At 49.9% G+C, this 22964-nt stretch overlaps 1 long non-coding RNA gene across 6 annotated transcripts; it reads right to left on the reverse strand.

Moving 5' to 3' along the window:
- Nucleotides 1–918: 918 nt before the first annotated feature.
- On the reverse strand, nt 919–19011 carry LOC120749879 (uncharacterized). Of its 6 annotated transcripts, none has more exons than XR_005699811.2 (11): nt 18022–19011; nt 17334–17408; nt 17054–17214; nt 16776–16879; nt 14670–14813; nt 14326–14440; nt 13760–13863; nt 13223–13306; nt 12942–13120; nt 5690–5816; nt 919–1053 (listed from the first exon to the last, which is right to left on the reverse strand). It is a non-coding gene; the product is annotated as an uncharacterized LOC120749879 (long non-coding RNA). The 6 variants fall into 6 exon arrangements; XR_005699812.2 differs by lacking the exon at nt 919–1053 and adding an exon at nt 4907–5006 and having other exon boundaries at nt 17054–17167; XR_005699815.2 differs by lacking the exon at nt 919–1053 and adding an exon at nt 4907–5006 and having other exon boundaries at nt 14684–14813.
- Nucleotides 19012–22964: the final 3953 nt, after the last annotated feature.

Here is a 22964-nt window from a genome sequence, read left to right on the forward strand (position 1 = left end):
GTGGGAAACGTGCAGGGCTGTGGCCTGGGTAGGCACGTGGTGGGTTCACAGATCCGATGAGCCCCCACCCAGCCCAGGCTCAGGCCCCCTGGCAGAGCCCTCCCACGGCAGTACCTGCACGCTCAGGCGGCCACAGCCAGGGTGGGGACACCGTCAGAAGCACCCTGACTTTGTGACAGAGACAGTTCCTCAAGACCACAGCCAGGACCGGGCATGGCCATGACCACACCAAACTCTTTCTGTGCTCTGCACGGCAGCATGGTCTAAAGGCTCCAAGGGGGCAAGGGAAGGACACTGCAGAAAGCAGAGGACGTGTTCTTGCACCCACACAGGGAGACTGCTCCCGTGCCACAGGGCTGAGGCCAGAGGGAGCCAAACAGCCCCCATGTGCTGGGAACTTTGACCTGGGGGAGAGGAGGGGAGCAGATAAAATCCATGCAAAGCAGAGGAGGGAAGCGCCTCCAGCCCCAGTGCAGACTCTGAAAAGCTTGTGAAAGGCTGGGCTGTTTTCCTCCTTCTTCCATACCCACCCCTCCTCAGCCATAGTGCACATCCCTAGAGGAGCAGCACCGCTGTGCAACTAAGGCCTCAAGTCAGTCGTACCCCATGCTAAGTGACACTTTTTCTCAGGGACACAGGGCATTTCAGCTCAGCCTGGAAGAGACTCCCACTGGAGTTTCAGGGACAGCTGCAGTTGGGTTTCCCAGAGGTGGCTTGCTTCAGAGTTTGGTTTTGTGAAAAACCAAACAAAACTCACACAAAACCAAAACTAAAACCAACAACAACAACAACAAAAAAACCCCCTAAAAAACACCACCGAGCAAAACAAAAGAAAAATAAACCAAACAAAAAACCCAAACACAGGTGGAAATTATTTTCTTGCAGAATTTTCCAAGCAAATCCATAACAAAAACATTACCTTGCTTGTCTCACTGGGAATCCTTTTTCTCAAAGTTCCTCTGGACCTGAGGATGCCAGGGGGTTCTGATGTGACAAGAGAGGGGAAAAAACCTAGGACGTGCCAAGCACCCAGGTGGGTTGCACAGCAGCATTCTGGAAGGAAAAAAAAAAAAAGTTCAACTGTTTAGTACACAACACAAAAATTAACTCAACTGCCTCTGGGAAATCCAACAGTGCCTCTCTTTAAAACTCCTTTGGGCAGAGCCTAAATCACCTACTCCAATTACCCAGTGTGCACGTGGAACTCTTGGTGTGGAAGAGTCAGTGCAGTTCCTGTGCCCTTATGTACAGAGGATGAAACCAAAACCCAATTTTGCCCCACAAAATCAAAGAGAAAATAATTAGAAGAAGGATATTGTGCACTAGGAAAGATCTGCTTGCCTTTGAATGCAGTGCCCCAGAACTCAAATATTCATTCAAAAAAGAAAACACACGCAATATGAACAAAACCACCAAGTATTAGACAAACCTTTCCACACAAGTGTCATTCTGCAAAATGCTTTCCCCAGGTCTCTTGGCCTCATCCCAAGGCCTTCTCCATCCTCAGGGTTACTGCACTCACTCCAGGGTACTTGGCAAAAAAAGGAGCAAGTGGAGGCTTTGTGGCTTCCCTGGCATCTTCTCTCTCCACCAATCCAGGGCAAATCAGAGCCTCCAGGGGAGGCACAGATCCACCTGCAAGGGCAAGGACTGTTCCGTGTCCACAGAAGCTCCGTGGCAATATTCAAACCCCAGCAGCAGCAGCAGCAGCATTGACCAGTCCAGGTAGGCAAGAACACAGCATCAACCAGTGGTGCCCATTACCCATCACATCCCTGACATGCAGCTGTCCTGGCCCCCAGAGCAGATATCCACATCTGTCATGAAACCAGGTCCTTTTTTTCCCCCAAAGAAGAATCAAGTGCAAATAGAAACATCAGCTTCAGCGGTTTTTTGTTTGTTTTAATAGGTGGTCATAACTCCCTCATAAAGGACAGAATTATTCAGTGTCTTGGTTTGGAAAGACACTTGTCTGCTAAGGAGAGCTAGAGCCTCCCTTGGAATGGAAGAGAATGTAAGCCCCCTTCCCTCTAAATTATTATGATTTTGCAATTAGAGGCTTTCAGGCAAAGATTTGGGAATAGGAGTAACAGTTCTTTACTAGGAAAGGGTTTTTTTTTTTTTCATTAAAACAAAACAAAACAAAAAAAAACCAAAAGAAAAAAAAAAAAGAAAAAAAAAAAAGAGAAATATAGTAGTATTAAAAAGCCAAGCAAGGTATCAACCAAAATTCCTAGAAAACCCCGACAGAGTCAGGGATATGACCTGGCACCCTGATGGTCAGGGTGTTGCAAGCAGTCCAAATAACTCCTCCCGGAGTAACAGATGTGGTCCTGGGGAGTACAGATGGTCCTGTAGAAAGTCCAGTGGTGATGAGATGGGTCCGCTCTTCCTATCGGAATACAGTGGAAAAACTGGATACCTTATGTTCTTCAGTCCTAGTTTTGATCTAGCTAGGAACAGTTGGCTCCTCCTGCACTGGCTGGAGCATCTCACAATGGGATGATGGAATGCGTCATGTCACTGGTGGGCCCCATTGGCCCATAATCAGAAAACGCCCCCCTGGAGGATGGAGGGGTGTGCAGTACACCTAAAACCGATTGCCCCAGAGGTGGAAACAAAGCCCCACCATCTGCCCTAGACTCATCCAAGCTGCCCTGGGAAAGGGTGAGGCTCCGGAACATCTACAGTACATCAATGACATCATTGTGTCGGGGAACACAGCAACGGAAGGGTTTGAGAAAGGAGAGAAGATCAACCACATTCTCCTGGAAGCCGGTTTTGCCATCAAGAAGAGCAAAGTCAAGGGACCTGCCCAAGAGATCCAGTTCCTGAAAGGAAAGTGGCAAGACGGACAGCGTCAGATACCCACCAAGGTCATCAATAAGACCACTGCAACATCTCCACAGACCAGCAAGAAGGAAACACAAGCTCTCCTAGGCGCCATAGGTTTTTGGAGAAGGCACATCCCAGAGTACAAACAGATTGTGAGCCCTCTCTACCTGGTCACCCGCAAGAAGAATGATTTCCACTGGGGCCCTGAACAGCAACAAGCCTTTGCCCAGATCAAGCAGGAGGTCGCTCGTGTGGTAGCCTTTGACCCAGTCAGGATAAGACCAGAGGCAAAGAATGTGCTCTACTCTACAGCTGGGAACAATGGCCTGTCCTAGAGCCTTTGGCAGAAGGTGCCTGGGGATTCTAGAGCCCAAGTTACAGAGGGTCCAAAGCCAACTACACTCCAACAGAGAAGGAAATCTTGGCCACCTAGGAAAGAGTTCAAGCCGCCTCAGAGGTGACTGGCACACAAGCACAACTCCTCCTGGCAGCCCGACTACCAGTGCTGGGGTGGATGTTTAAAGGAAAGGTTCCCTCTACCCATCATGCCACCGACGCCACATGGAGCAAATGGCTTGCCCTCATTACTCAGCGCACCCGTATTGGAAACCCGAATCGCCCTGAGATTTTAGAAGTAATTACCAACTGGCCAGAAAGTCAAAACTTTCATCTCACGGATGGAGAGGAGCAGGAACAAGTGACACATGCTAAAGCAGCTCCACCATATAACCAAATGCCAGCCGAAGAAACATGCTATGCTCTTTTCACTAATAGTTCCTGCCGCATCCTAAGGAGAAACCAGAAGTAAAAAGCAGCTGTATAAAGCCTCACACTGCAAGTTGCACAAGCCACTGAAAGAGAGGGTGAATCGAGTCAACTAACTGAACCCAAAGCTGTTCAACTAGCCCCGGACATTGCTGAAAGACAGAAGGGACCAAAGCTCTGCCTCTACGCCAAGTCACGGATACACTGATTGGCATTCGCCAATTCTCTGTGGGCGTTGCTGGAAAGGTGGAAAAAGGCCAACTGGCAGTGTAGGGGGAAACCAATCTGGGCTGCCGGTGAATGGTAGGGCACTGCCAGTCGGGTAGAAAAGCTACCTGTGAAAGTCCACCATGTAGATGCCCATGTCCCCAAGAGTCGGGCTAACGAGGAGCACCAGAACAACAAACAGGTAGGTCAGGCTGCAAAGATAGAGGTGTCCAAGATAGACTCAGATTGGCAACACAAGGGAGAGTTGTTCCTAGCTCCATGGGCCCATGATGCCTCAGGTCATCAGGGCAGGGATGCCACCTATAAGTGGGCACAAGACCGAGGGCTGGATCTAACCATGGACAGTATTTCTCAGGTTATCCATGACTGTGAGACGTGTGCTGCCATCAAGCAGGCCAAGCGGGCAAAGCCGCTATGGTATGGCGGGCAAAGGTCCAAGTATAAGTACGGGGAAGCCTGGCAGATTGACTACATCACCCTTCCCCAAACCCGCCAAGGCCAGCGCTATGTGCTGACCATGGTGGAAGCCACCACAGGATGGTTAGAGACCCACCCTGTGCCCCACGCTACTGCCCGGAACACCATGGTGGGCCTTGAAAAGCAAATCCTGTGGAGACATGGCAACCTGGAGAGAATCGAGTCAGACAATGGGACCCACTTCAAGAACAGCCTTATCAACACCTGGCCTAGAGAACATGGCATTGAATGCACTCCACTCATGCACCTTGAGGCTCATCAAGCCCCTCCCTTTGGTGGTCGCGGCACCTGCCACTAGACCAGGTTGCTCAAAGCCTCATCTAACCTGACATTGAACACTGCCAGGGATGGGGCATCCACAACTTCTCTGGAAAACCCCTCTCACTGCCTTGCCACCCTCACAGTACAGCATTTGTACCTGTTCTGTAACACAAACCTGCCCTCTTTCCATTTAAGGCCATTCTCCTGTGTCCTATCATTCCAAGGTCTTGTATATATTTTTTTCCAGCCTTCTTATAATCCCCTTTCAGCACAGGAAGGATGCTCTAAGTGTTGCCAAAGCCTTTTTTCCAGGCTGAAAAACCCCAGCCCTCCCAGCATGCCTTTATAGGAGAGGTTCTTTAGCCCTTATTTCTCCTCTGGAGTCATTTCAGCAGGTTCATGTCCTTCTCATGTCAGAGGCCCCAGAGCTAGACACAGCACTCTGCGTCCCAGGAAAACTATTCAGTTCCCGGTGGATATTTAAGACGTGTAATTTCCTGGTCTTCCACGTCTCAAGGTAGATGATACTGGAATTTACTTTTTTAAGGAATCTAGGAGCATTTAGGATGCTGGCAAAAGGAACAGCCCTAAGTAAAGGTCTCTAGTTTTTCCAGAGAGGAAATGTTCTCCTAATGCAGCCTCTCTTTTTTTCCTCTTTTCTTGTGTGTTTTTGTTCGTTTGTTTTTTAATTCTGATTGCTGAACTTAGTTTGAGCACTAAATCACTCATACAAAAAGGCAATCAGGAGTTATAGCTGCAGCCCTAGATTTTAATGTCAGATAAACAAGATGCAGCACCACATCATTCTTTCATTTGAATATTTCATTAGCATATTTCCTCACTGAACTGCGGCAGAGCAACTAAAATGCTGTTTTAGGACAGGAAAAATAGCAGAACGTGAATTGGGTCTGTTCTTCAGCAACAGCACACCTTTGAAAGTAAACTCACAGCTCAGGAGTGCAAACTTAAGTTCAGTAAAGCTTTGTGGATATAAAAACACTTCACACTGTCAGCTGAACTCATCGATGTGATGCTGCATTTCAGTGTGGTCATAACTTTCTTTTCTAGTTCTATTCACATTTGCAGAAGCGTCAAGACAAATTTCAATTCAAGAGCAACTTACCCATAGACTCCACCACTGATGCCACAATATAGAAATAGGACCCGTCCAGTGCTCACAGACTGTCATACCCTAGAGAACTTGCTGCTTTCTTACTGTTAAAACTTATCTCAGCAACTCCATTTTCAATCTGGAAACAAAACAGAAAGCACCACTTGAGAATCAATGATTTAGAAATAATACACAGACCACATGCAGATTCAGTATGTTTCTGTTCATGGTCTGTTTTCAGAGGAAATCAAAGGTGGAGATGTGCTTCAGAAGAATTCTTTATTCCCTAAAATTGTCTTCAATTAATCCACCCGTGGCACATATTGCAAAGTTGGGGTGCAGGTTCAGCAAGAGGTAGGGATAACACAGAGATAGCTTCAGTAAATGAGGAAAAGAGATCATTAGTGTAGAACATCCTCCCCAGAAGAAATCAATACCATGTTGATCTGCTTGTCTCCATTTGATTTCAGTTATTCTGTAACAGATAGCACTGAAGTTATTTCATAGAAATTTGAACCCCAGATTGAAAGGCCATTGTCTCAGATGCTGCCTTTGAATTTCATTTCCAAGAGCATTTCTCTGCCCCTGATGCCAGCGTTACACAGGAAAAGTCCACACTGGGGAGCTGTGGATGCAAATCACAACTTGAGGCCCATTCTCACCAAATTGGATGGAAAATCTTCTTCAGTGGGATTGGATCAGTCCTGAATTATGCACTTGCATTCTACACAGACTGGACTCACTGCCCAGAGTAGAGTCCAGATTTTCCCTCCATGCAGGTGACACCAATCCAGACTCCGTGAGCAATGCAGCCTTGGTTTTCTTTTCCCCTTTGCTGACTCCATTCCAGTTTCCAGGAGAAAGCCAGTCTGGGTTTTCCCTCGAACTGGGGGGGGTCCAGCCCAAGGGACCAGGTCTAGGCACTATCTAGAACCGCGGTTCTAGGTACCATCTAGAACCGCGGTTCTAGGTACTATCTAGAACCGCGGTTCTAGGTCGCTCTAGGTAGGTGGAACCTAACCTAACCCCTTGAACCTCCATTGATCAAATCTCCACCCCTCCCTCCCCCCCCCCCCCCCCCCCCCCCCCCCCCACTAGTCCTATAGTGCTGACTCCTTCCTCTAATACTCATAGCAAGCCAAAATCACCTGGAACAAGAACCCGCAATCGCAAACTAATTTTTATCACAACAGTAATCATAGTTTGTTGTAATGCATTCACTGGGTTTCTATTGCATCGGATTTGTAAAATTTTTTTCCATTTGTCCTTTCCCAGCAGTGCCCGTCTCCCCCCCACTGAAATGGAACCTAACTCTGGTCCCCTGCCGCTTCTCCCTTACTGGGTGGTGCCTCTGGGCCCTGCCCCCTGGGGAAAAAGCCCTGACGGGGGAGGGGCCAGCTCTCTCTGGCATTGGCCAGTCATCAGGAAAGGTCTCCAGCAAAGCAGGCAGGACTTGAGAATCAAAGCTGGAAAATCCCACCTGGTGCCAGAGAGCAGACTCTTTCACTTTTGCCATTGGTGGTCGTCTAGTCTCGTGGAGAAATTCTACAACTGGCGCGCAACATGCTCCAAGCCACAACAGGTTCCCAAAAAGCTGGAAGAACCACTTGGGGAGCACGTGGTCCAGGAATCTCACGTGGCTACGTTAGTCACGAAACATAGCCCACCCATGCAGAGACAGACCCATCAGGCTGGCGTTCGCTGTGGAGTCTCCGAAACACAGGATTCTACAGGCCAGGGGACAGTTTTCTCCTTTAAACTCAAAAAACCCATCGGAGTGCTGCGAAGAAGCCCCCTGAATGGCAAGCTGCTCCCAGAGAAGGTGAACATGTGTTTGTGGAAATATGACCCTGGGAACTGAGACTGGAAGCTCTTTTTGCACCAAAAAGGGTCAGTCTCTGGCAAAAGGAGTGATTGGGAAAGAAAGGAAAAGAACGCTGGAATTTTGGCGACTACCACTTTCGGTTTTCTAAGGGAAAACCTTTTTCAGAGGCGGTGCTCCTCAGGGAAAAAGGTTCTTGCTTTCAGAGTGAACCTTCCAAGTGCTTTAAGAGCACGCTTCTTTCGGCAGCCTGGGGGCGTGGAAAAGGAAACTGTTTCCCCTTTTGGCTTTTTTTTCTCTCCAGCAAGCTTTTTTTCCTTTCAGTTTCTCAGTCACAATAAAGAGGACACAGAAACTCAAAATCTGAGCCAAAAATGGGTGCTAGGCTGTCTGTGTCTCACAAAAGAGTCTATTACCATATTTCATATGCCTTGGATGATGGCAAGACCCATTATTCAAAGAAACAGCTGAAAAAATTAACTCTGTGGTTGTTTTCTCAGTTTCCGCACTTACCATTAGAGCAAATAAGCTCCCCAGAATTTTGGAAGGCTATAACAAAAAAACCAGTTGAATCTGGCTCCTCTAATAATAAAGAGGATGCAAATTTTGCTTTTTATAGCTTCGAAATTAGGTTTGCATTGCAAAAGCCAAATAAAAAGGGAAAAAAAAAAGCCATCATCATCACCTCGTTCAACTGATCTTCGCTCACAAACCTCCTCACAGGGGCCGCAATCCTCCTCACCGCCTCATACACTTTAGACATACTAACAATGACACAACAAGGCACTCTTCCATCCCACATCACATGAGAACATCTCCTCAGAGCCCTAAACATATTCCCCATCATTCTCCTCATCTTCAAGCCTGAACTCATCTCCGGCACCCCTATATGCAAGTATAGTTGAACCAAAACATTAGACGGTGATTCTAAAAAGAGAAGTTAAAACCTTCTTACCTGCCAAGGGGAGGTTTAACCAACAACAACTGCTAATTCTTGCATCTGAGTCTAAAACCTCAGCCCCCTTCCTTTCAAAGGAGAACAGTACTCCAATGGCCTTAGGAGCCACTCATCCCCATGCAAATCCAGGTGAAAGTAACGGACCTGCCATTAGTCCTAAACACCCTCCTACTACTAACCCTAATAACCCTATCCACCCCCATGATCCTCCCACTCCTATCACCCAACCTTAATAACAGCCCAGCCACCATCACAAATACAGGAAAAACCTCCTTCCTCATCAGCCTAATCCCGATAGCAATCCACATCTACACAGGGACAGAAAGTCTCATTTCCCTCTGAGAATGAAAATTCATCATCACCTTCAAAAGCCCAATCAGCCTAAAGATAGACTTCTACTCCCTCACAGTCTTCCCCATCGCCCTATTCGTATCCTGGTCTAGCCTACAGTTTGCAACATGATACATAGCCTCAGATCCATACATCACAAAATTCTTCTCCTACCTCCTCTTATTCCTTATCGCTATACTAATCCTAATTGTCACCAACAACCTCTTAGTGCTACTCATCGGCTGAGAAGGAGGGGGCATTATATCCTTCCTTCTGATCAGCTGATGACATGGCCGAGCAGAAGCTAATACCGCCGCCCTCCAAGCCATCCTCTACCACCCAGTTGGCGACATTGGACTTATTCTCTGCATAGCATGACTAGCCTACACCTCAAAGCCCTGAGAAATCCAGCAACTCTCCTCCCCTTCCCAAACACCCACGCTCCCCCTCCTGGGACTCCTTCTGGCAGCAACAGGCAAATCCGCCCAATTCGGCCTCCACCCGTGACTCCCAGCCACCATAGAAGGCCCAACCCCCGTCTCTGCTCTACTCCACTCCAGCATGATAGTAGTGGCCGGAATCTTCCTCCTTATCCAAACCCACCCTATATTTAACACTAACCAAACCGCCCTCACTCTGTGCCTGTGCCTTGGAGCTCTTTCCACGCTATTTGCCGCTACATGCGCCCTCACCCAAAACGACATCAACAAAATCATTGTCTTTTCCACCTCAACCCAACTTGGCCTCATAATAGTCACCATCGGACTCAACCTCCCACAACTAGCCTTCCTCCATATTTCAACTCATGCATTCTTCAAAGCCATACTATTCCTGTGCTCAGGCTCCATCATCCACAACCTTCATGGACAACAAGACATCCCAAAAGTAGGAGGATTACAAAAAAACCTTACCAACAACTATTTCCTGCCTCACCATTGGCAACTTAGCCTTAATAGGAACTCCGTTCCTTGCAGGCTTCTAGGTAGGTGGAACCACGGTTTCCCGGGGGGAGGGGGTCCAGAGCCCAGCAGAAGCAAAGAGTCCATGCTTGCCTGCTGTCCAGGGCAGATCCAACAGTTCCAGGCCAACCTTAAAATGCTCCCCTAGAGGATAGAGGAGTGGTGAAAGAGGTAAGAAACACTGCCTCACCTGCTTTTAATGGCTGGGCCATTATCAGAAGGCATCAGTCTCCCTCTCCCCTGGAAGGCTAAGAGAAGGATAAAACATGTCACAAAAAACTGCTGAAGATGGGCGTGCCGCCAGCCCAATTAGAAAGGTGGGTAAGGCCTCATGGTCCCGTTGACAAAGAACATCAAAGCAGCCCACGGGCAGTTTGTTCCAGGGGTTGGGAGGCGTTGTGCCAGGGCCCATCCTGGCGCGGCACAGGGCAAGGCGCCACTGCGGCCACCGCCAGCTCGGTGTGGCCGCGGCAAAGCCGGCCTGCCCGGCCCTGCGGCCAGCCGTGCCCCAGGCAGGAGGGCAGGGCTGGCAGCGGCAGCTTCTCTCCTCCGGCAACACGCACCAGGAGAGGCCTTAAACAGCACCAGGGCCCTGGTGGCCTGTTGGAGTCCAGGGCATTCCTTTGGTTGCCCTGGAGGGTCAGGGACCTGGGCAGGGGGGTCTGGGACCCCAGCCCAGAGCCCAGAGCTCAGAGAGACACTGGATTTGATTTCAGTCCATGGGAGAGGCTTCTTGCACTGCAGGAAGCATTGCAGGCCACAAGAGTGTAAAAATAGTAGTTTAGTATATCACAGGGTGAAAAAACAGTGAGTTTGGGATTCTTGGCATTGAAGTGAATGGGGCAAGATGGAGAATTTAAGGCGTTGTCTCTTTCTTCTTCCTTCTTGTTCCCTCACTCCATTTCTGCAGTGACGTTGGCACAAAGTAGTTAGTGAGGATTGGGTCAGAGTAAAGATGACCTTTTTAGTAATAGTGATAGACATTGGTAATAAATAGTAAATAAAGAATACGTAGCAATTAGTATAAAAGATAAGGACAGCCCAGAGACAGGGGGAGTCACCAGATGTCCGAGCCGCGGCAAACACCTTTTGGACACTGAGAAAATTGTAAGATAAGAACTAATAAACGAAGCATGTAACCTTGAAGACTCCGTCTTTTCCTGCGTTTGGCACAGAGCTTTGCAGAGGGCCAGAACTCTAAAACCACCTGAATGCCGGGGAATTTAAGCTCCTGAAAAGGAGCCCCCGACAGTGGCCGCTGCCACCCGCCCGATGGCTGCGGCAAAAACACGGCGAGTGACTCCCCGACACGGAGCCTAAACGAGATCAACCTCCTTGCTGCTGGGGGAGCCTGCAGGGATCTTTAAACTGCCGAAACCTTCTAGCAGTAGCACCTATGAGCAGCAGCTTTTCTTCTAGTCACAGGAGAGGAGGAAGTGAGAATGTGCTGGAAAACAACGTGGCGGCACCAAGGTTAATGGAAAAAAGTGGGAAGAAATGTTCCAAAGTGCTCATCACAGCTGAGATTCCTCTGCAAGCTGTAGCGAGGACTGTGATGAAACAAGTTGTGGCCCTGGCAGTTTACATCAAGTCCACAGAGGATGCAGAGATCCACTCACAGCCCGTGGGGGAAGCACTCATGCCAGAGGGGGTGGAAGCCAGAGAGTGCTTTGATCCAGTGGGAGACCTGACTAGGAAGAGAGAGAGAGGGCCCCTGCTTCTAGAGATAAAGAGAAGCCTTGCTTCCCAACTAGAGCAACCAAGCCCTAAAAAACTGCACCCTGGGCATGAGGAACCCATGACACAACAGCTCTGGAAAGGCTCTTGGCCTGCAGGAGGGACCCTAAAGCATACCAAAGAAAAAACTCCTCTCCCTGAGCAAACAGAAAAAAACCCTCAAATAATGAACTGACCAAAACCCCCATGCCCTGTCAGTAGGAAAGAGGAAGGGGCTGGGAGGGGAAAAAAATCCAAGGTGTTTTAAAGGCTTAATTTACTTCACACTATCATTCTCTGACTCTGTTAATGACTAATAAACTTTACACCTCTAAATTTGAACCTGTCTTGCCCTTAGAGTGTTTTTCTCCCAGTTCTAACTTATGAACCCCTCATTAAATTTCCGCCCCCGCCCCCCTCCTTAGGTCAACTAGAGCAGCAGAGAACGAGGGAACAACTTGCATGGGTGCCTGGCTTTGGCCAATTGCCTACAGTGATTAAGATACAGCACCTGTCACAGCCTAAGGCTGCACCATCCTCCAGAGCCACAGCCTGCGAGCTGGGAACCCCCTGTCCCAGCCAAGCACTGGAGAACCTCTCCCACAACTGGGAATTCCCATGGGTGCGTCCACCCACAGGCAAAGAGGCTTCCGACTGTGCTGGGACAGGGCCCAGCTTGGACAATTGGGTGCCAGCAACAGGCTGACACAACGTCCAGTGCGGCAACAGCCGGGCTCGGCTTCCTCGTGGATTGGGCCCAAAGCCTGGCCAGGGCTCAGGGAACAACCCAGGAGCTGCCAGCAAGGCAAGAGGTCTGATTTTGTGGCTTTGTCCAGCTTCTCAGTTACAGAAAGGTCAATCCCTGTTTTGTTAGTGAGCAGATACCTAGGCCCTAACACTAACCATCCTGTGGACTTTGTTCATGAATGCGTACAAACACAGCATTAGGCTGGAAGGTTCCAGCAAGAGCTCAGCTTTGGCTCAAAGGCCTGTTGTCCAGCCCTCAGCATTTCAGCAGCCCTGAGCCATCTCTTAAGCAGAACCAGGACAGAAGAGCCCAACCACTCCTGACTTCCAGAGCAGCCCCTGCTGCCTTGGCACTCCCCTTTAGTCCTTGTCTTGAAGGTCAAGACAATCCAAGAAACACAAATCCAGGCTCCTCCTACTCCTTGAAGAAGGTCCAAAAGGGCACTAAGCTGTCTCAACACCAGAGCAAGACCAGGATGCTCTTCCTTGGGCAAAACTCAAGCTACTAAAACGCCAGGAACACCAGACACTGATGGTCTGCTGAAGGATATTGATCCAGCTCGACTGACAAGTGGCGGTTGGAGAGAGGAATCTACAAGGCCTTGAGAAATCCAAACACAGCCCCAGATGTTTTCCTCCTTGTATCATTCAGCTCTGCACTTACCTTGCAGAGTCTTCTGCCAAGTGCTTCCAGATGCTCTGCTGCTATCAAAAATACTCACATCAACTTACTTCTAGGTTCCAAGAAGTCTCATCCCATCCTCTTTGTTCAGATGTTCCACATGAGGGTTTCATGGAAAACAAGCTGTTTTCCCATCCAGATCCTTTCTTAACCGTTTGCTGCTTCTCTCTCTCTCTGCCAGGGTCCCAAGAAATTCTGTGTCAGTTCTTGTCCGGCATGTGCCAGGGACCTGGAGAGAGAAAGGCACAATCCTTACTATTAATTATGGCCACAGGCTTTGGGCTCAGTGGTGGGTTTCAGACTCCTAAAAGGAGAAGCAGACACTCCTCACCCTGCTGAAGCCGATTCCTCCAGTCCCTGGTCGGCTCTCGCAAACCCTTCAAGCCACTCTGCAACACTCAGCACTGCCGCAGAGCTACAACAGAGCAGCAGTTTATCCACAGGTGATTTCTCCTAGCACACATTTCTGTTGTGTTTCCAAAGCAATCCTAGTGCTTATTTTTACACCTCCAGAAGCGCGTGCCCGCGTCCACAACCATACTGCATTTTCACAGTGTGCCAATAGGAACACTAACAGATTTAATACATTATTCTTCAGACAACAGCTCACCCACTTAAACCACTGTGCACTTGGACTGCTTCTTGTGGAAGGGTCAACAGAGGTGCACCAGCTTTAAACACAGGGCATGAAAACAGAAACCAACTCGTCTCCACCAAATGAAATAAAACATGAGCACAAGTCACATGAAATGATACTGTGTCATAGAAAACACTGATTTGCTTAGAACATAGTGCCTGAGAACTCAGGCATCCAGTCAAACTAGAAAACACCTTCCAAATGGGCCAAAGTAGCAAACATTAGACCAACCTTTCAACACAAGTGTGAGTCTGGAAAATGGTTTCTCCAAAGCCTCCTTGTGTCATCCCAAGCACCTCTCCAACTTTAGGGGTCACTGCACTCACTCCAGGGCACTTGGAGTAAAGAGATAAAAGAAACACAGCCTTGTTGTTTTACAGGTGGTGCTTCCATCCCCTGCAAGGTCAGAGCTACTTCAGTTCTTGTTTACAAATCTCTTTGGGGTGGCTTAGAGTGAAAGACTGCAAGAACCCTGTTTGCAAACACATACACAGATAGACCTACAGGCTTCATTTCAAACCATTTGGCTGCAATGAAAAGCAGCTATGCAGCCACTGGGTTCTTACTATCTGCTGTCATACAGCAATATGAAAGGATGAAACTATTCCTTAAGGAAACACTTAAGGGAAAAGAAACTTTTACAGCTGGGCCAGGTGTGTCAGGGAGGGCCGTTAGCAGGAGAAGAGGCTCCAGCTCCTTGCAGGATTTGCCTCTCATCCCCTCAAAGGCCCAGCTGCAGCCTCCAGGCAGAGAGTTCACCCCCTGTCTCATGCAGATTGGCCATTTCACTCACAAACCTCCTCCTCCCAGGAATGCCCACGTGGCCAGGCCCTCCACAAGCACAGTCAATGCTCATCAAGGGTCCAGTGTCTCCCAGCCACTTGACCAAAGCCTTGCAGCACCTGGAACACCCTGGAAGAGAAACATGGCAGTTTGTGGAACCAAGGAACAGAAGAGCTGCCCTGTTCCAGCTCTGCCTCCACGGCCAGCAGCAGGGCAGAGGCAGCCCTCAAGTTCCCCCAAGGCTTCTCCTGGAAAGGACAAACACCTGCATCCAGCCGGGGACAGACGTGGCACAGCCTGAACACGCTCAAGGAGCGCCTCCAGAGGGGACAAAGGGACAACCCCAAACAAGACTCACAAACAGGGGCTCACAGAAACTCTCCAACACCATTTGCTGTTGCTCTCGCTGCCAGGGCCCCGAGAACTTCTGGGTCCCCTTCTTTGTCACGTGCTTGTCGGTGACTCGGAGAAGACAAGGTTACATTCACTTTCTGAGCAGGAGCTGAAACCAACAGAGAAGCACAAAATGAGACAAAAATCCTCTTCCCCCACCCTCTAGAGGCCCAAGTCAGGAGAACCAACAGAACTCAACAGTTCTGGAGGAGGGCAAAAATCCAGGTAGACTTTTAGCTCAAGTAGAGGAACAGCTTCTCCTTCCCACTCCTGGGGAAAAACTACGGAAACAGGAGAGCCAAGGCACCAAATCAGCTCAGTCTGCACAGCAGGTTTTCTTCCAATGCCCCTGGCAGTCAGAAGAGATGGGCCCTGCCCATCCCCACAGCACACTGCTCTCACTACAGTACATCCCATGATCCACACCCACCCAGCCCTTCCAAATCCAGAACCCAGCACCATTCCCAACGGGCTGCCTCACACACAACAGGTTTTTCCAACCGCTGTCACACCTGAACACCTTGGACTCCTCAGGTACTGAGGGACTTGGAGCAGAATCAAGCGCCGCAGAATAAGAAGGGTAACACTGCCTAATTCTCTTGCCAATTCCTGTAAGAAGCTAATTTTCAACTGCTTATTGCATGAAAGCAAAGTTAAATAAACCAGCTCTGGGGAAAAAAAACCAACAGCAACTATCACAAACTCTATTGGGAAACTCCTTCAGGCTGAGCCTAAATCACCTATGTCCCCAGGCATGGAAAAGAAAAAACCAAATAAATGAGTCCCGCCTCCAACAGTGCAGGAAGAACAAAGACAGGACAGCACAGATGCAAACAGCTGTGGGAAAACTCCCCCAAGTTGCTACGTTCCAGTCCTGCCTTCCTACAAGATTCAAAAAGAAGCACGGTTTTCATCTAAAACTCACAGGATCAAATGTCTGTAAATATTCCATGCAGCATCCATGCAGGTCCCAGGATGTGTACTGGACAGTAGAAGTGTTTGGCCAGGGGGCAGGGGCAGCAGCAAAGACACAGACAGCAGCTTCAGGAATCCAGCCTCATCCACCAGAGCTCAAAGCAGCAAAGAACTCCAAACAACAAAGCCCTGCAATGCCCCTCACCATTGCTACCAAAGACAGCAGCCTTGCAGGGACTGAGACACAGCACCAGGGACCCTGAGACTTCACCATCCTCCAGAGCCACAGCCTGTGAGCTGGGAACCCCCTGTCCCAGCCAAGCACTGGACAGCCTCTTCCCACAACCGGGAATTCCCACGGGTGCATCCACCCGCAGGCAAAGAGGCTTCCGACTGTGCTGGGACAGGGCCCAGCTTGGACAATTGGGTGCCAGCAACAGGCTGACACAACGTCCAGTGCGGCAACAGCCGGGCTCGGCTTCCTCGTGGATTGGGCCCAAAGCCTGGCCAGGGCTTCAGGAGCAATCCAGGAGCTGCCTTGTCCCTGCACCTCCCCACAAGGCCTTGTGCAGCTTCTCCATAGAGAAAGGTCAATCCCTGTTTTGTTAATGAGCAGATAACCCAGATCCTAGCACTAACCATCCTGTGGCTTTCATCAAGAAGTGGACATAAACAGAACATTTTATTGAAGGTTCCATCAACAGCTCAGCTTTGGCTCAGGGCCTCTTGTTCTGGCCTTTGTACACTGGTGACCAGTACACATCCACAGCCATCCAAGTGCTTCTTTACATCTCCACGAGCACACCCCAAGCCCCACACACACAAGAGCATCAAATTTTCCTAGTGTACCGACAGAGAACTCAACAGGCTGAATTTTATTTTATTCTTCAGTCAACAACTAATCCAATTAACTACAGGGAACTTGGACCACTTCGTGTGGAAGGGTCAAAGGAGCTCCCGTGCATCCTTAAGTACAAAGCACAAAAACAACAACCAGTTTTGACACCCAAAAGGAAGCAGAAAAAAATCAGAAGACGTGATCCCACAGACTAGAAGGCATTGGCTTGCCTTTGGGTGTAAGGCCCCAGAAGTCCATCCTGCATTCAAAACAGGGAACTCAGCCCAGGGGGACAAAAGCACCAAGCATTAGACAAACCTTTCAGCAGAAGTGTCATTCTGGGAAAATGGTGTCTCCAAGTCTCTTCGCCTCATCCCAAGCCTCTCTTCATCCTCAGGGATCACTGCACTCGCCCCAGGGTACTCGGCAGGGAAAAAGAGCATGCGGAGAGACTTTGGAGCTTCCCCAGGATCTTTTCCCCTTCGCCTGCCTCATCAGGCAGCGCCCAGTGCCTGGGAAATGCTCTCTGGGAACCCGGGGCAGGCCACAGCCTCTGAGCGTGGCACAGATCCCCCTGCAAGGGGAAGGATTCTTACCTGTCCCCAGGATCCCCACGGCCACGCGACAACCACAACCGCAGCATTTGCCAGTCGAGGCAGGCAGGACACAGCCACAACCAAGATCTCTCCCTCAAGTACAGCACGGATCAACTGCCCAGGAAAGGAAGGGCTGCTTGAAAGGGCAGGACAGCTCTGCCCTGGGACAGAGGCAGAGGAGGAACCCGGCACGCCATTACACCCCTGAGCACCACCAGACAAGCGCTCCAGGCTGGAATGCTGCCCATCACATCCCTGAAAAATCACCTATCATACACACCAGAACAGCTGGAGCAGAGATCCAAGTGTGCCCCACAACTGCCAGAGACAAGAACAGCTTCAGCCCACTGCTTCCCTGAGAAGAAAGTGAAAACATCCACATCAGCTTGTTATCTTCCAGGGGGCTTGAGCTACAAAGGGGCACACCTTGGAAACTTTCACTCCCATCCAAGTTGAAAAACTGTCCAGAAAAATCATCTCAACCAAAGCTGTGATTTGAGGGAAATGAACTTATTGCTTCCACTCTGTTGATACAATTTTGTGCAGTTTGTACTGCCTAAACTCCCTCTAAAATGATACCAAATCCATCCCATTCCTCCCTCTACATTATGTCATTATTAGAAAAAAATATTTAACTATTTTTGAGGCTTGTCCTTAGTTCAGTTGACATTTTCCTTTGCAGAGCTTTTCAAAGTACCCTCTGCTTCATCTCTCACAGGTGCTTAAGCGTTGTGACCACAATCTCACCTTCTTCCCTGTGGATTTCAGAAGAGCATTGAATTTCAAGAATAGGACAATCGATTGAAAACTCTGAGAAACAGACAGAAGAGAGAAAGGCTGTGCTCGGTGGGGAAATACTTGATTCCTCTAGATCAGCAACAGCACAGCTGACGTTGCAGTGCAATAGCCATAAATGCATTCACTTACATGAGCAAAGGCCACAGAGTTCCCCCAGATTTCAGACTTACCCAAGGTGCTCCACAGCCAGAAGGGCACAATTACCAGGAATCAGCATGTCCACTAGAGCTGCCAGCCTTGTTCAGCTTGGGAACTTTGGCTCAGAAATCCCTTCATCAGCTCACAAATTCCAGGTGGCTCCTTCAATTCTCAGTGAAATAAGATGAATTACATGGCACAGACAAGGACCTTGCACCTGTTGGGAACAGCCCAGCAGCTACAGAGCCCTCTAAATGCTCTGAGGGAAACAAACAGAGGTCTGCCAGTTGCAGCGAGTGCTGTTTACTTTAGGACAGGAGGCAGCTCTACATCAGAGCTAGCACAATACCCCCTCAAATTCCAGCATCTCCCACAATTTTGGCCCCTTGACCAAGAAATCCTGAGCTAGATGGAAACCTGGATTTTCCTACTGCACTGGTACCAAACATCAGGAGGGGGGAATATCCCGGATCATGTCTCCCCAGCCCATCTTCAGGCTTCTCACCAAGCCCTCCCAAGGGTTCCCAGGGCAGAACAGAAGCAGCACCCAGCCTACAGCTCCTCAGTCCTGAGAGGAGGACACCTCCATGGCAGTTCCAGGAGTACATCAGGCCTGGGAGGAAGCTCACCAAAGGGAATACCAGGCCTAAAACCTTAAATCCTTGCAGGTTTCTTTGGCCAGGGGGCAGGGGCAGCAGCAAAGACACAGACACCAGCTTCAGGAATCCAGCCTCATCCACCAGAGCTCAAAGCAGCAAAGAACTCAAACAACAAAGCCCTGCAATGCCCCTCACCATTGCTACCAAAGACAGCGGCCTTGCAGGGACTGAGACACAGCACCAGGGACCCTGAGACTTCACCATCCTCCAGAGCCACAGCCTGTGAGCTGGGAGCCCCCTGTCCCAGCCAAGCACTGGACAGCCTCTCCCACAACCGGGAATTCCCATGGGTGCGTCCACCCGCAGGCAAAGAGGCTTCCGACTGTGCTGGGACAGGGCCCAGCTTGGACAATTGGGTGCCAGCAACAGGCTGACACAATGTCCAGTGCGGCAACAGCCGGGCTCGGCTTCCTCGTGGATTGGGCCCAAAGCCTGGCCAGGGCTTCAGGAGCAATCCAGGAGTTCCCTTGGACCATGGACTCTCCAACAAGACCATAGGTCTGATTTCATGGTCTTGTCCAGCTTCTCAGGTACAGAAAGGACAATACTTTTCCGACTCCATTTGCTGCTTCTCCCTCTCTGTCAGGGTCCCAACAAGCTCTGCCTCAGCTCTTGTCCTACCCTTACAAGTCACCTCAAGAGAAGGAAAAAAAAAAACCCCAAACAACCCCCCCCCCCCCCCCCAATTATTACTACTCACTCTGGCCACAGACTTTTCATTCACTAATGGGTTCAGCCTTCTGGAAAGAGAAGCAAAACTCAGCCTCCTGGGGCTGATCTGTCCATTCCCTGGTCTGCTCTCACAAACCCTTCAACCACTCTGCCAAAGCCGCAGAGCTACAGGAGAGCAGTCCTTAGCCACAGTCACTTCTCCTAACACACATTTCCCATTACATATCCTGAGCAATCCAAGTGCTGATTTTACACTTCCATAAGTGTGACCCAAGATCCCACGCACACAAGCACACCAAATTCCCACTGTGTGCCAAGAACCTACAGGGCACTTTGGATGTATCCTTAAGTACAAAGCACAAGAAGAAAAACCCAATCTTGCTCTGTGAAAACAAACAGTGAAAACGGCAGGAAATTCTTCCATAGAACAGAAGACACATACCTTTAACCCAGGCGGGTAATGAACTGCAGGAGGGGACCACCTGGCAGAAGAACGCTGACCAGCCAAACACAGAGCACAGAACCAGGGGCTGCCTGAGGGCCTTCAGGCAAGCATGCTGGATTGAAGGTAAAGCAGCAGGAGGAATGAACTCTGCACAAATACTTGGTGAGAAATTCCAAGGCAGAGCTACAATTGAACAGGAAAATTACAAGAAAGACAATAGCACAGAAACACTGGCTTAAACCAGACTATGACCTGACAAGCTGTTGCTCAGGGTGCTGCTTTTCTCTCTCATTCACCCCACTGTGTGACCACATCACAGTGCTGAGTCACTCTTCCCTGCAAGCTTTTCAGTCAACAACTTCCATCCCTCAGGAGGAGCCTGAATTAACAGAAACACTCCAATGCTCCCTGCCCTAAGCAGGGATACAGCAACACCACCTGGAAAGGGAACAAAACTTCACAGCTCCCGCCCCAAACACGAACCCTGGCCAGAACCACAGACACAGAAAAAATGTACAGGTTAGAGGAATTAGGGCAGGAAGGGCTCTGTCTCCCCTTCCTTGCCCAACAGGCTCCAATTCCACACTGCAAGTAGGAGTCAGGGCTTTCACTGGAGAAGCCTGAAGAGCCGACATAATTCTGGTCTAGAAAGGAGCTTCCCAAAGCAATTACCTGCCCCAGCAGAAAGCAAAACCCTCTGCACTCTACCAGAGCCACAGGAAACCCAAACCAAGGGTAGAAGCTGATGCAGAAGATACAAAAAGCACCACTTCAGCCCTATAATGACCAGGAAAAAGCCAAGCTGCAGCAACTCTTGCCTCCTGGGGGAGGCAACAGCCCCCCAGCATGAAACACAGCTTCAGCTGGGGCCACCCAACATCGGCCCTGCACCACACCACACGCCCAAACATATTGACTCCAACACAGTTCAAACAACTGAGTTAAACCACGCGCTTACCTCGTTAAACAGCACAAGGGAGGAGAAGGCCATCACACACCAAAGGCACAGCCACAAACACCAACTCCCACCAGCCCTTAGAAACGCCCCCCCCGGCTCGTGATTGGCCGATGCACAGAGGCACTCGCAGCGCTGATTGGGCCGTGCGCCCAGGGCCCCCCGCCCTGCCCCCCACAGGTGCACGGCGTCCCCGCCCCAGAGCTCCTGGAGCCTCAGGTGGAGCTGCAGCACTGCCCGACCGCCGGCAGGGGGCGCTGCTGGAACCCTGGGACAGCCCCAACACACCTGCAGGCGAAAACCCCTTTCTGCCACTCTTAACAAATCGACTGGAGCCACTGCTTCAACTCCATGATAACTATTTAAACATTGTTTCAAGAATCCCAGGGGACTCTGAGCTTGGAACTCCCAGCAACTGCTCAGCTTGGCTACTTCAAAGATTTCCCCACCCAGGAAACCGAGCACTCCCAGCCCCTCACAGCACATCTGCTACAAAGCCGATTCAAACCTTGCAAACCCAGACGACATGAGGCTGCTGCGAGTCCTTTATGGGCAGCAGCAGCAGCTCCTGGGGACGTGAACAGCACCCCCCACTCCCAGCTGTCTCAGGGTGGGAGCAGGGGGGTGAGTGGGGACGGCGGGCAGTGGCAGGGAGGGGAAGGGACGGGTGCCCGGCACAGCACAAGGACCACTCCTGGGACGCTGGGCGCTGTGGGACCTTGTCCGATCCGGGCGTCCCCGCCGCTGCCTGTCAGCGCAGGCCCGGCTCCCGCCCGCCTGCGGCGCCGCTGAGCCCCCATCCCATCCCCCCCCACCTCAAAATGCTGTGGAAAATCGAGCCTGGGCTGCATCATGATCAGGATAGCATGCAGGCAGTCGGCTAGACGAAACTCGGGGTCCTTGACTTTTTCCTGCCCTTTCTGCCGCTATCTTTGGAAGGTCAGGCATGTCGTGCCCAACCGCCCTCTTGGGAGTGGCATCATGTGACTTCCCCCCTTACCCATCTCCATCTTTATTAAGGGTGAAGTCATTTCCACTGAGGGGGCCATCTTTTTTTCTGGCACCCCTAAGGCCCCCATAGGCTCCTATCAGAGCCGCCTCACTAAAATCGACTCCCTGAACGTGCCCACGGCAAGTCTGAGCCCACAGCCCGTGTTCGCACACCTGGAAGTGCAACAGAAAATTGCATCAGGATAGCCCGCAGGCAGTTGACTAGACGAACCTTGGGGTCCTTCATTTTTCCCGCCCTTTTTGCCGCCATCTTCAGAAGGTCAGGTACTCTGTAGCTGCCGCCATCTTGAGAGTGGCACAAAACCGCTAAGGCCCCCCTGGCTCGCGTTTGATGCCCGACTAAATCGACTGCCGAAACTTTCCCTCAACACTGCTGAGCCCCCAGCCCATGCCCACGCGCCTCAAAACATCCCGGAAAATCGCGCCCCGGGTGGCATTGTGGTCGCGGTCGTGAGTAGGCAGCTGGCTAGACGCACCCGGGGTCCATGCCTTTTTCCCCGCCCTTTTTGCCGCCATCTTTGGAAGGTCAAGTGGCATCACTGCACCACGCTCACAGTCCGGGCCTCCAACGTGCGGTGGGGACGGGAACGGGGGGAGCTGCAGTACCTCTCTGTGTCCACAGGGTGGCAGCACTGCCCCAAGCGCACAGCCCGGGCTCGGGGACAGGCAGAGAACGGAGACAAAAAAGAACGTGCCCAAAAGACCCCCAAGCGCAACTACCAGAACCCTGCCACTCACCAAATTCAAACCAAAAAGGCTTTGATTGTAGGCAATATAGCAAATTTTTAGTATTTATTATATTTATCATTAGCATTTCTGTTTTATATCCATATCTATGTAGATTAGATATATTATACTACACAGAGCATGTCATAATATAGATTGTATTTACTTATATTGCGGATATTATTTTTTGTATTTTACATTTCACTTTTTATTAGTTAGACTTTCCTTTTTTTGTATTGATTTTTAAAAATTTGTGTTGGTTTAGATTTAAAATGATATTTTAAACTATACTAATTTATTACCTTACACATCAGGAACAACAATTAATTAGAATTATATTAGCCTGGTTTTCAAAAGGGTAAACATTTCATTCTCATTAAAATAACATTGGCATCTTTTCTCTTCCTGTGTTTTTTTTCAAGGGGGGTTGTTGGTGGGGGGTTTTGTTTTGGTTTTTTTGCTTGCTTTGGTTTGGATTTCTTTGTTACTAAACAATGAGGTTTGGAG

Source organism: Hirundo rustica, chromosome 3, assembly GCF_015227805.2.
Source record: "Hirundo rustica isolate bHirRus1 chromosome 3, bHirRus1.pri.v3, whole genome shotgun sequence".
NCBI classification, from domain to species: domain Eukaryota; kingdom Metazoa; phylum Chordata; class Aves; order Passeriformes; family Hirundinidae; genus Hirundo; species Hirundo rustica.